General features: G+C 42.3%; 1 non-coding gene and 1 pseudogene across 1 annotated transcript; one reads left to right on the top strand and one right to left on the bottom strand.

Annotated features, from left to right (window-relative positions):
- Positions 1–733: 733 nt before the first annotated feature.
- On the top strand, positions 734–1,042 carry LOC144260400 (histone H4-like; annotated as a pseudogene).
- An 11,281-nt stretch (positions 1,043–12,323) lies between these two features.
- TRNAA-AGC (transfer RNA alanine (anticodon AGC)) lies at positions 12,324–12,396 on the bottom strand. The gene has a single exon. It is a non-coding gene; the product is annotated as a tRNA-Ala (tRNA).
- Between the last annotated feature and the right edge of the window lie 666 nt (positions 12,397–13,062).

Here is a 13,062-nt window from a genome sequence, read left to right as displayed (position 1 = left end):
TTCCAGATCTGGGCTCCCTTTTGCTGCTTACCTCACGCCTGACGGCCGCTCTCTCTCTCAGTCTCTGTGACCATGAGTGCTCCTTCTTCCTGACTTGTCCCTCCTCCAGCCAGGTCACTATCTGTGTTTCCCCCATTCTGGAAATCAAAGTCCTTTCTAAAGAACAGGCTCACTACTTGGATAGGGCCAGACTGCAATTCCCTTACATACATTGACTTCAGTGAGACTGCTGAAGGTACTATTCAACATGGTTAAGAGTATCAGTCTGGTCCATAGTACAATACTACTCAAGGCAGCCTCAGGCAGGCTTCCTATTCACCGCCCAACCAGTGACACTTCCCCAGTGGTTGGTAGGGGAACCTGGGCCCACCCTCTACTCCAGGTTCCAGATCAGGAACTCTCTAGTCACTAGCCAAGGTCTGTTCTATCCTATACCCTACTGCCTTTTCCCCTGAGCCCTTCCCCTTACCTTCTGGTTCTCCCCACTTCTCTGCATTTGCCAGCCCCACAACCCCCTTCTCCCAGGGAGTAATTGTAGGCTACTTGCCTCTATAGCCCCTAAATACACCTCCCTTCTTCCCGGGAATGACTGCAAACTACTTCCCTGCAGCCCCCTCTGCTATCAGCTTCCTGCCTTTATAAATCCAGTCTAACTCGTTCCCCCTCAGCTGGGCTCCCTCATTCAGTCAGTGGATTACTTAAGCCACCCGCTTTGTCTGTACACCTAGCTGACATGTCTGCTTGTGGCAAGGGAGGCAAGGGGCACAGAAAAGGAGGCGCCAAGTGCCATAGAAAGGTACGGAGGGATAACATCTAGGGCATTCTGAAACCAGCTATTCGTCATTTGGCTTGCCATGGGGGTGTGAAGCGTATCTTCGGCCTGATTTACGAGGCAACTGTGGGGGGGGGGGGTGTTTTTGGAGAATGTGATCCAAGATGCTGTCACTTACACAGAACATGCCAAGCGGAAGACTGTAACTGCCATGGATGTTGTCTATGCTCTAAAGTGCAAGGTCGTACTCTGTGTGGATCTGGAGGCTAAGCCCATGCCAATAATTCAGCTGTGGCCTGTCTGGTTAATTGGCCCCCTACTTAGCCTACATTAACTCTTTCAGGGCAAGTGTGAGGTGAACACCCCATCTCACCATGGCACATGACTAATATTTTGTGTCCCCTTTTACATATAGCATATGCCTAGTGAAGTCAAACATCATATCAAACTACACTTGTATAGTTTCTTTCATGCCTTGTATCCTAAAGCATACTACTAGAGTCTGAAAAATTAATAGCTCAGATATTTAAAAATAATAAGTCAAACCTGCATTTAAAAGATGGAGCTATGTGAATATCTCAAAGTGACCAAGGAAAGGGATTCAAGGTCCTAGTACTGGGGAACTGACAAATATTTAGACGTTGTGAGACCCTACTGTAAGGCATACACTGAAGGGAGTGCACTGTGGTTGAACTTTTTGGACAACTCCCCACTGCGTTTCCTGGGGGTGATAATTGTTAGTCTCTCCCTGGCCTTACAGGCTGTGGTTGCTGTGGTATGGGGGTAGATAGTTTGTGTTGGAGCTCTGTTTTCACACACACCCCGGAGCTTCTGCTCCCTGTTACAGGTGAATGCATACCTATGTCTCTATTGGTTGAGATAATAAAGAATCCTGTGTTTTTGGAGGACAGAATTTGCATTTTGAAGCATGTTACTCTAACAGACTGCTTCATACCCCCCTGTACCCACTAAAGCCACTGTGACTCTGTGCAGTGGTCTGTTCTCAGTGCAGGACAGGCACCTTAGTGTGGCATGGCTAATTCCACCACTGGCGTAATTCTGAACATAGGGCTCAAGAAGATATAGGATGGGATTTTCCAAAGTGCCTAATGGCCAGATTTTCAAAGGTATAACAGTGCCTATACATGCAGATAGGTGCCTAACAGAATTTTCAAAAATGCCAAAACAGACTAGGTGCTTATCTGCCTAAATACTTTTGACAACTTGGCCCTAAGTGACTTAGGCACAGAAGTGAAAGTCAACAGGACTTCTGTGCCAAAGTCATTTAAGTGCATTTGAAAATCCTGCCTAGAACATCCATTCTTTCCCACTAAAATACCCAAAACTGCAGCACTCCCCTTAGCAGTTTCCTTCATTGCTCATATCATGCAGATTTACTGCGGCAGCATGCTACATCACAACAGGTTTTAATTCTCTTTTTGTAGAGTTATTGCCAGACGGCAAACTGGTATCCTAGATAATTGTGTTGAATAATGCGAAGTTACATTTGATTGAAACTCAGTAAAAGCAGTTTAAAACAAAAGAAGATCTAGTATAGTCACCGGTTAATGTGCTTTTGAAAAAAAGCTAATAGTTAAAGAAACACTGTGGTTATTCAGCAAGATATTCCCTCTAGGTTTGTTGTATATCAGCTTCCATGTGATGAAGCAACATCAAAATATAACTACTAAAAACTGAACCACTATAAATGGACAATATTCAGTCTGCTCAATCCCTTAAATTTGTGCTCTCCCATACCATTGTGTCTCAAGGTAGATATGTGAAATTTCAATTAGTTACTTTTCAGCTTTCTTCTGCATTGACGGAAATAAATCAAAAAGGTTTTCATGAATCTATTCTGAAGACAAAGCACTGCAAATTCTCCGTGCAAAAGCTGCTCTCTCTTAGGCGCACAAATATGCACAAAGTTAACTTGAAATATCTCAACCTTTTCCACTTAGAAAGGATTGTTTCCCCACGTCTGTGCATATCACATGTACATGTAATGTAATGAATCAGCTCTGAAGAACTTACAGCTACTTATACGAGAGGGTTGCTCTTATCAGAAGGCTGCTCATGCCTCTGCAGTTATGCACATTTCTGACATGAAACTCATGGATATTTAGCTTTCCATGAATTCTAAAAAGTGCACTTACATCTAAATCTCAAATTCCTTAGCATGCGCATGTATTCCAAACTTATGGGCTGAGGATCTTCAATAGTACCCTGTCCTGATTCAGGCTTATTTTTTCCCTGACCTTCACCAAACAAACACTTTATTTTTGAGAAACTACAAACATTAAACAGCCTGGAAATACTACATTTACACACAAACATTTTTTTAAATGAAAATGCCACGAAACCAACTTTAACTCTGCCCCATAGCAGGGCTACCTAGAACAAGAGAAAGCCGGGAGACAATCCTAGCCTCAAACCCATCCAATCCTCCCACATGCATCTTAATTTCATCAGTAATTTCCCCAAAGGTCAGGTAAATGATAATATCTGACAAAAAGAAAAACCATAGCTGTGCAGCAGCATTAAAACTGAGCTGCACCTGTCTATATGTTGCTATAGAAAAGTATATCTGCCTTCCTGAAGGTTATATGCAGTCGCCAGAAAGAAGCAAGATTTAAAAACAACTATTCACCAGGAGGAGCATGTTTGGGGAAATTTCCCCAAAGTGTGCATGGTTTCAAACACAAAGTGTGTTCAGACTTTAAGACGCACATACCTGCTACATCTTAAACTACAAACTTAATGGCCAGAGTAAATATTATTGCTTGTAAACCAGGAGCACAGGGTGGCAGGATATCACACTTACCAATCACAGGCATGTATTTACAAATCCAAAGTCACCTACTCCAGGGAAAATACACAAATAAAGTACTTTTCAGATGTCCACTGGCCAGAGGCTGCAAACTTCTCAGAGTCCTTCATCCAAATGTCTCCACCTCACACAGAAGGCATGTGCACAAATTGGTGGGAGAGGATGGTAGAATGAAGGTGGTTTGGGTCAGGGATCCTCAACCTTTTTTTTTCTGAGCCTCCACCTCCCACCATACACACTGTAACCAGAGTGATCACTTAAGGTGCGCTATTACCAGCAAGGGGCGGGGGGACCTTTTGTAGTGATAATCAAGGTGGACCATTTCCAGCAGTTGACAAGAACGTCTGAGGAACAGTGGGGTGGGGGTGGGGAATAAACATGGGGAAATAGTTTTACTTTGTGTAATGATCCATCCACTCCCAGTCTTTATTCAAGCCTAAGTTAATTGTATCCAGGTTGCAAATTAATTCCAATTCAGCAGTCTCTCGTTGGAGTCTGTTTTTGAAGTTTTTTTTGTTGAAGAATTGCAACTTTTAGGTCTGTAATCAAGTGACCAAAGAAATTGAAGTGTTCTCTGACTGGTTTTTGAACGTTATAATTCTTGACATCTGATTTGTGTCCATTTATTCTTTTACACAGAGACTGTCCAGTTTGACCAATGTACATGGCAGAGGCACATGATGGCATATATCACATTGGTAGATGTGCAGGTGACCAAGCCTCTGATAGTGCGGCTGATGTGATTAGGCCCTATGATGGTGTCCCCTGAACAGATATGTGGACACAGTTGGCAACGGGCTTTGTTGCAAGGATAGGTTCCTGGGTTAGTGGTTCTGTTGTGTGGTGTGTGGTTGCTGGTGAGTATTTGCTTCAGGTTGGGGGGCTGTCTGTAAGCAAGGACTGGCCTGTCTCCCAAGATCTGTGAGAGTGATGGGTTATCCTTCAGGATAGATTATAGATCCTTGATGTTGCGCTGGAGAGGTTTTAGTTGGGGGCTGAAGGTGACAGCTAGTGGCGTTCTGTTATTTTCTTTGTTGGGCCTGTCCTGTAGTAGGTGACTTCTGGGTACTCTTCTGGCTCTGTCAATCTGTTTCTTCACTTCAGCAGGTGGGTATTGTAGTTGTAAGAATGCTTGATAGAGATCTTGTAGGTGTTTGTCTCTGTCTGAGGGGTTGGAGCAAATGAGGTTGTATCGTAGAGCCTGGCTGTAGACAATGGATCGTGTGGTCTGGTGTGGATGAAAGCTGGAGGCATGTAGGTAGGAATAGCGGTCAGTAGGTTTCCGGTATAGGGTGGTGTTTATGTGACCATCGCTTATTAGCACCATAGTGTCCAGGAAGTGGATCTCTTGTGTGGACTGGTCCAGGCTGAGGTTGATGGTGGGATGGAAATTGTTGAAATCATGGTGGAATTCCTCAAGGGCTTCTTTTCCATGGGTCCAGATGATGAAGATGTCATCAATGTAGCGCTACTTAGTCTCTAAGGTGCCACAAGTACTCCTTTTCTTTTTGCGAATACAGACTAACACAGCTGCTACTCTTCTTCCTTTCAGTAACTGGTATTTACAACTTTAACTGTCTTAATAAAACATCTTGCCTGGGATATAAAAATAATCTATAAAAAAGGCAGTGCTATGGGCTAAGTAGATGTGCAGTCTCTAAACTGCGCTGATCAGCATGTTCCGAGAGAGGCCTCATCATGGCTCGGTTCAGCTGCTCTGAGTTCACAAATATCACCACATACTAGAAGCCCAACAGCAGGAATGAGGCATGAAACCCCTTGTGAAGAGCAACAGGGTCCTCCTTTCTGAGAATGGTAAGTGTACAGAAGATGTCCCTGTTGTACCGGCCAGGGGCAGAGTTCACGTGTGTAGTCTTCAGGGCATTAGCAAGAGAAGCACTCACTGTTGTACAGAGGCCATCACCAGGATTACGCATTAAGCAGGATTGATACAGACTTTAGTACACTGTAGACTGGCACTCTATGAACAAAATACTCTCCATTTAGACTAAAGAAGTTGCTTACCTCTAATCTTTGCATCCATAGTTATACAGCAAAACCTGGCTAATTTGAACTAATATCTTTGAGGCACACTGAAATTTACCGAATTGTGCAAATGAGCTAGTAAGTGAATGAACATTACCTTAAAAAAAGAGGCAGAGATGATGTATCCCGAAATGTATTCTATATTTGGCAAGAGTGGCTTAGTTTTATTATATATAAAATTGTGATTTTTTTGTATTGTATTGTGTATTACACACACTTCACTGGCTGGGCAAACCCCCACTACAGGTCTGCTGTTAACTCTTTGCTGTGAGCAGGTGGTAAAAACTCCTTTATGTATAGATTATGGACTGTGTAGATTAGTGAACTTGAGCTAGCAGAGTACATGCAACACACATACATGTATATAGTATGCATTGCATACATACATATACAGTTTATTATAGGAGATGCCGTTGTCCACTGCTACATATTTTAAGAAAGAATGAATTTGATAAAAGCGATCATCAGACTGAAGAAACTGCAGTACAGTTTGTTATAAAGCCTTAAATTACATAGCTACTTCTATTCCTTGTCACCACATACAATTTTACCTATCTGCAGTAGTGCTGTGAAGAAAAAAACAGCTGCATGTGGACTTGAGTATCACTGTTTACATTTATTTTCAGGTGGCAAATGGCACTAAATTATTTGAATCCCCTGAGTGTTAAGTTAACTGAATCTAAAGCAGGCTATCGTTGTATGAATTTTAGTAGAAAATGCTTGCTTGCACTTAGATATTGAGGGGGAGAGGAAATCAGCTGCAAAGCATGACATTTTATACTCTGCAAGTTTATACCAGCTTCTCAAAAGCCTTTGTAAATATTAGATCTCACAACATCTGAGAGGTAGGTAAACATTATCGTCCTCATTTTCCAGATAGGAAGAAAGGTGAAGAATAGAGATACAGAAGAAGTAATGGAAGTGACTTGCCCAAGCTTATTCAACAAGTGTGCATCAGAGTCCAAAACCAGAACCCAGATCTCAACTTCCCATCTCGTGCTTTAACCACAAGACGAATCTTTGTTCTTCTTATCCCATCAATCTGTTTTGTGGCTCTTGTTCTTCATCTCCAAGTGTTCTTGTCAAGTTTATCTTCCAACAACCTTCTTCATATCATCCAACATCTCAAATCCTCTTTTCTGTGTCTTCCTTGTGATCTTTGTCCCATGACTACTAGCTCTGTACTCTCTGGCCAACGATCCCACATCTTGTAATCTCACGTGACCAAGCCATCTCAGTTGATATTTCCTCAACTTTTCTGTGATGGGGGCTACTTGTACCATGGCTCATACTGTTTGGTTGTGAAGCCTGTCCACCTGAGCATTCTCATGCTGGCAGTGTAAAGTAGAAGTTCTTCTCTTCCTCACCAGCAAGCAGTCCAACCTGTACCTCATAGTTGGCCTAGTCATGGTCTTATAATAGAATTCCCATCAACTCCCTCCATTTGCACTGAGTGCTCTTCATGCAGTTCCAAACATCCACATCCACATCCCCAACATGGCTCAAAACTGAACTGAGGCATGTGAATTGTTGCACAGGCTAACTCTATACCACCTAGTTTTACTGGCTTCTCAATGTCCCTCTTAATGAAAGGATTGCATGTGTTCTCTCTTTTGTCAACTGATTCATAAACCATTTTCTTCTAATGCAGCCCTACATTGTTCTAGATCCCTTTCCAGTTTGTATTTATCTTTGTAACACAACACAATGTCTTTAGTGAAAAACATGCACCAGAAAGCCTTTCCCCTTATCCATGTATCAAGGTGTCCATTACAGACACAAATAGGAATGGGCTTAAAGCTGATCCTTAAAGTAGACCTACCTTCATAGTCAATGACTCACAGTAGCTGCAGCTATTTCTCCCTGTTGTTGTGCTACCCCCATACACGTCCATGATAGTCTGAGCAAACCTCCAGCAGACTGCACAACCACAGGCACCATCATATCAATTCTCTAGGAACTCTGTCATAATTCTTCTCTAAGTCTACAAACACTAAACATAATTCTTTACATTTCCCCCTATACTTCTGCAATATTCAGTCTGCAAATTCTGCATCCATTCTGCATCCATTGTTGCTGTTAAAGGTTATATATCACACAGGCCACATGAGGCATTTTCTAGGCCGTGAGATCTCATCCTCAAACCCACTTGGGCTATGACAGCTCTTTAAGAGTTAAGGCCAATCTTTCTGTTCATTTTGAAAACTAGTACTTACTGTGTATGATCTTCTCAAAAGCGACAGAAATCATGGATCAAGAATTCTGCACAAAGATGAAGACCAAACAAAATCAGTCTGAGAAACTCAGCCCTAAGATTTTATTTTTTATGATCTATTTGTATTTATTTTAAAACATGTACAAATATAAGAAATATAAATTGAGAAGGCATATGTCTAACTTCCATTACTTCGCTAAGACCTTATCTCCTCTTGATTTTTGGTTAAATTTATTTTATTAACTGTTAATGCCCACATACATTTCAGACCCTATTCGGAAACTTCTGCATGCTGAACTCCTAATATCTAAGGCTCAGACATTAAGTAGCATTTCTGATAAGCTTGTCTACCCTCTGATCCACACATACAACTCTTATTACATTCAGTGGGGGCAGTCTGCGTAGATTGGAAGGCAAAAGTTTTCTCCGTGACTAGCAGTCACTTATAGATATTTTTCAGTGGCTCATATTTTATTTCACTTTATGCTCCATCAGTCATCTAAATTCATACACAATTATCTGTGGTAAATATATGGGGACAAGGTACAAATTCTTACTGAAGCCAATAGGATTGCACCTATGAAAGGAACTTGTCTCAGACTGTATTTTCCAACACTGTGGATATCAAATTACTGCTCATCGCCATGCTCATAAGAGAATATACCTGCTAGACATATTGCTGTTTATAAACTACCAAAATACAGAAGCCCCATCTTCATAAATATCAATACAAGTCCATTTATCTTCCACCATTAGGAACAAACTCCTTCACCCTCTAAGGGGGATTGTTAAAGAAAAATTGTTAAAAAATGTAACTGTCAGTTTACATGTTCATTTACTTGATTTGTGCATGCAGCTACAGCAATTGCATATGCAGATAAGGCATAGAATTGCAGATGTATTTTTGAACACATCATTTTCCACTTTTTAAACTTCAGTCCCTGTGTTCAAAGGTAAGAGTCAGATATAGTACAGAGTGTTTCTAGGTCATCCATGGGCAGTCTGGGGCGACTCCTTCAGTCATCCCAGGAATGTCTTTAATAGGCTGTGAAGCAAAACAGATCATGGATATAAACTTTTGTTGCGGGAGGATTCCAATTAAGAATTTTTCCTAAAGTTGACCTCACAACAGGCTTCCCTTTCTATAATAAAGAAGACGTCCTCTGCTTCATGACCCCCCCCCCTTTTTTTTTTTTTTAGCAGTTAGTATCTATATGCAATGTACTACTGGGCTGTAAATTTTACATTCATATTGCATTGTGTGCAGGAGCCCCCACCCCTAATGCAGCAAAAGCAATAAAAACCCACCCACAAACTTATGACTTCACACGCAGAGGGAAATTTCATCTCAACAAAATCATCACTATAAAAGAAGATAACCTCATCGTACTTGGCTCCAGTATTAGCAAGGAAGCAAATGAGACCAGCATTCACAAGTGGAGTAAAAAAGGTAAGAATCATTTTGTAGCAGGTCAAATATCTGTTTTATTTTCAATACACCTCAAATCTCTATTGGGCCAGTTCTCAGACAAAGGGTCTCTTAGCCACTGTCCTCTGAGACGCAATGGTCTAACATGGCAATTACAGCAGTTAGTTAACACTATATAAACCACAAAAAACACCTGTAAAAACAACCCTATTCCCAAAGACCTGTGGAAAGGGAATAAGCTTCAGCATCAGCTTACACTCCTCACCTGATATTTCATATGAAAAGGTAATTACAAGTTCACTCACCAGTAAGACCAGTACACCCTTTTCACCTTCATTGAAATCCTAGCTCCACTGAAGCCCACAGGAGTTTGTCACTGAGTTCAACAGACCAAGATTTCAACGCTTCTCTTTTTTCACCACAGCCCAAAATGGAAACAGATTGGAATTCAGAACAATTTATATAATAAACATTTAATACTCCTACTGTGCTTTCCATCCAAGGATCTCAAAGCACATTACATTAAAACAATCAAGCCTGACAACACCTCTGTGCGATAGGGATTATGCTACATACCTATTTGACGGATGGGAAAACAGAAGCATGTGGGGGGAGGGGAGAGAGGAATTACTTGCCCGGTGACACATAGCAAGTCAGCAAGAGCGCAAGTAATAAAAATCCAAACTCTGACTCCAAAGCTTCTTTAATCACAACACTATTCACCAAGTATAAGCCAGAAGGGACCATTAGGCATCTAGTCTGACCTCCTGTATATCACAGGCCATAGAATTTCATCCAGTTACACCTGTATTGGGCCAAATAACTTGTTTGGCTAAAGTCTAACTTCCAGAAAGGCATCCAGTCTTGATCTGAAGACATACGAGATGGAGAATCCACCACTTCCCTTAGTTTCTTCCAATAGTTAATCTCCCTCACTGCTAAAGATACATGCCTTATTTCCAATTTGAATTTGGTTGGCTTCAGCTTCCAGTCATTGGTTCCCACTATCAACGAGATTAAAAAACTCTTTACTACCTAGTATTTTCTGCCTGTGAATGTACCTACACACTGAACAAATCATTTCTCAAATCGGTTTGATAAACTAAACAGATTGAGCTCTTTAAGTCTCTTACCACAAGGCATTTTCTCCAGCCATCAAATCATAAGGCTCTTCTATGCACCCTCTCCAATTTTTCCAACATCCTTGTAAATAGGTGGACTACAGAATTGGATGCAAGTATGGGTATCCCCAATGCTGTATTCAGAGGTCAAATTGCCTCCTTTCTCCTACTCACTGCTCCCCTGTTTTTACATCCAAGGATTGTGTTAGCCCTTTTTGGCACAGCATTGCACAGGGAGCTCATGTCGAGTTGCTTGCCCACTATGACCCCTAAATCTTTTCCAGCGTCACTGCTTTCCAGGATAAAGTTCCCCTTTCTCTAGGTATGGCCTGTATTCCTTGTTTTTCTATGAGTATTCCTCACTTGTTTAGATGAGCTTTGCATTTGGCTATCTTAAAATGCTTTTTGTTTGAATGGGCCCAAGTTACCAAGCAGTCCCCTAGAATATCTCCTCTAACTCAACCAAGAAAATGTAAAAGCCTGGTTTTCAGAAAAGCTAAGGATCTGTCACTCTCATTGGTTCAGCACTTCTAAAAATCCTAATTAGCATCTCCCTTTTGCTTTCAGAAAGATGGATTTATATTCTCCAAACTCTGAATCAGACACTAAATATCTAATTTACACTAGGGTTAGGAGAACCAGTGTGCATAAATTACAAAAGAAAGTGCTATGGCACAACAATCAAAGAGAAAAATATGCCCAAATAGAATATAACTACGTTATTAAATAAGTACACAACTGATGACAAAACGATTTACAACTATCAACACAAAATTGACTATCTCAGAGCTAAGTCTACCTGAGAGAGAAAAAACTCCATGTCGTGAGCAGCACATGAATCAATAGCGCAGCCATTGACACTAATTGGTGTCAATTTTCTGCTGTTACTTAGAAATCATTTATATAAATGAAGAAAACATGACTGTAAATTAAATCAATTATACTGCAAGGGTTAAAGAGCATCCATCATCCTTTAATAACAAATCAGTATCAAATCATGTTTAGATAAAATACATTGATTTAATTGTTGATCAGCAAGTCTCAATAACACCCAATGTCCTGATCCTTTGCACAGGTAGGGCCCTGCTGAAATCAATGTGCTTCTTCTTAGCGTATGCGCAACGTGCCTCAGGTGACACGTGGCCAGGATTCATCACCGTTAGTGCAGGCGTAAGCAGAGTCAGGATGAGCTCCACCCTGACATCTGGTGGTGAGGTGTGGCAAGTTGTGGGGAAGAACTTCAGGGGCTGATCTCATTTGCATAGGCACACCCACCCCGCCTAGAATGAGGCTGTAGCTGCCCAAATGGTCACTTTGGCTGCTCTGGGATCCCCAGTGTCTCCGTTATTGGGAGAGGAAGAATAAATTGAATTACCCTGATTATGGGAATCAAGAACAGTGGAACTGTACTTGGCCTTTTGTTATGATAGAGGGACTCGCCATCAACTAAGTAACACTCGCTAGGCAAGGGACATGGGTTCAAAACTGTTAATTGAGAGAGGTTGGAGACAGGTATTAGTACCTGATGGTGTGGGCCCCTTTGTGAGGGCCTGAACCATCAATTGCACCTCTGTCTCTCTCCAGTGTGGAATATCAGAGCTAATTTTGGGTCTATTAGGAGTCTAGCTACAGGTACTGAGCTGAATTCACTTTGGCCTTATGGTGTACCAGCACTGAGGCTCCCCCTACTACAAGCTGAAATCCCTGAGCACTGTGTTAAGTATCATAGAATATCAGGGTTGGAAGGGACCTCAGGAGGTCATCTAGTCCAACCCCCTGCTCAAAGCAGGACCAATCCCCAATTTTTGCCCCAGATCCCTAAATGGCCCCCTCAAGGATTGAACTCACAACCCTGGGTTTAGCACGCCAATGCTCAAACCACTGAGCTATCCCTCCCCCCAAAATGTTCATGGAGAATGCGGGCATCGATCCCGCTACCTCTCACATGCTAAGCGAGCGCTCTACCATTTGAGCTAATTCTCCAGCTGTGAAGTAGGGGGGAGCCTGAAGATGCGGAGCAGAGCAGTTCGTGGGATGGCTGGATGGGCTGGCGGAGCAGTTCGTGGGATGGCGGGAGTTGCTTGTGGAGCGGTCTGTGGGACAGCTGGTGAAGCGGATTGGACTGATGCCCTATGGATCTGCGGGGCAGTCAGCTTCAGATCATGTAAGGTGCCTCTGACCTCTTTCCCCGCAGGCACACATTTTCACCTGGACTGGGGAGTAACACTCTGCAGATGAACTTTTGAACTCTGGGGCTGCACTTTTGGGTTGTTGGACTTTGGGTGACTTTTGGGTTGCTGGACTCAAGAGACGTTTGGGTTGTTGGACTCAAGTACCCGAGGGAAAGGACATGGCCCAATTTGCTGGGGTGGGTCTTTGCTCATGGTTTGGTTGATGAACCCTAGTTGTGGTGTTTTCCCAATTTAATGCTGATGTCGTTTACCTCATGTTATTAAAGATTCTCTGCTACACCGAGACTCTGTGCTTGCGAGAGGGGAAGTATTGCCTCTTTGAGGCACCCAGGGGTGTGCATAAGATTTTCCCAGGTCATTGGGTGGGGGCTCGAGCCAGTTTTGCATTTGCTTTGATGAGAGGGAACCCCTGTGTACCGAACCCGGCCCTTGCTACTATCAACTCGGCCTGGCAGAA

The sequence above is a fragment of the Eretmochelys imbricata genome, chromosome 2 (assembly GCF_965152235.1).
Source record: "Eretmochelys imbricata isolate rEreImb1 chromosome 2, rEreImb1.hap1, whole genome shotgun sequence".
NCBI lineage: Eukaryota > Metazoa > Chordata > Testudines > Cheloniidae > Eretmochelys > Eretmochelys imbricata.
The sequence above is the reverse complement of the archived record's forward strand: the minus strand, read 5'-3'. Positions and strand labels throughout refer to the sequence as shown.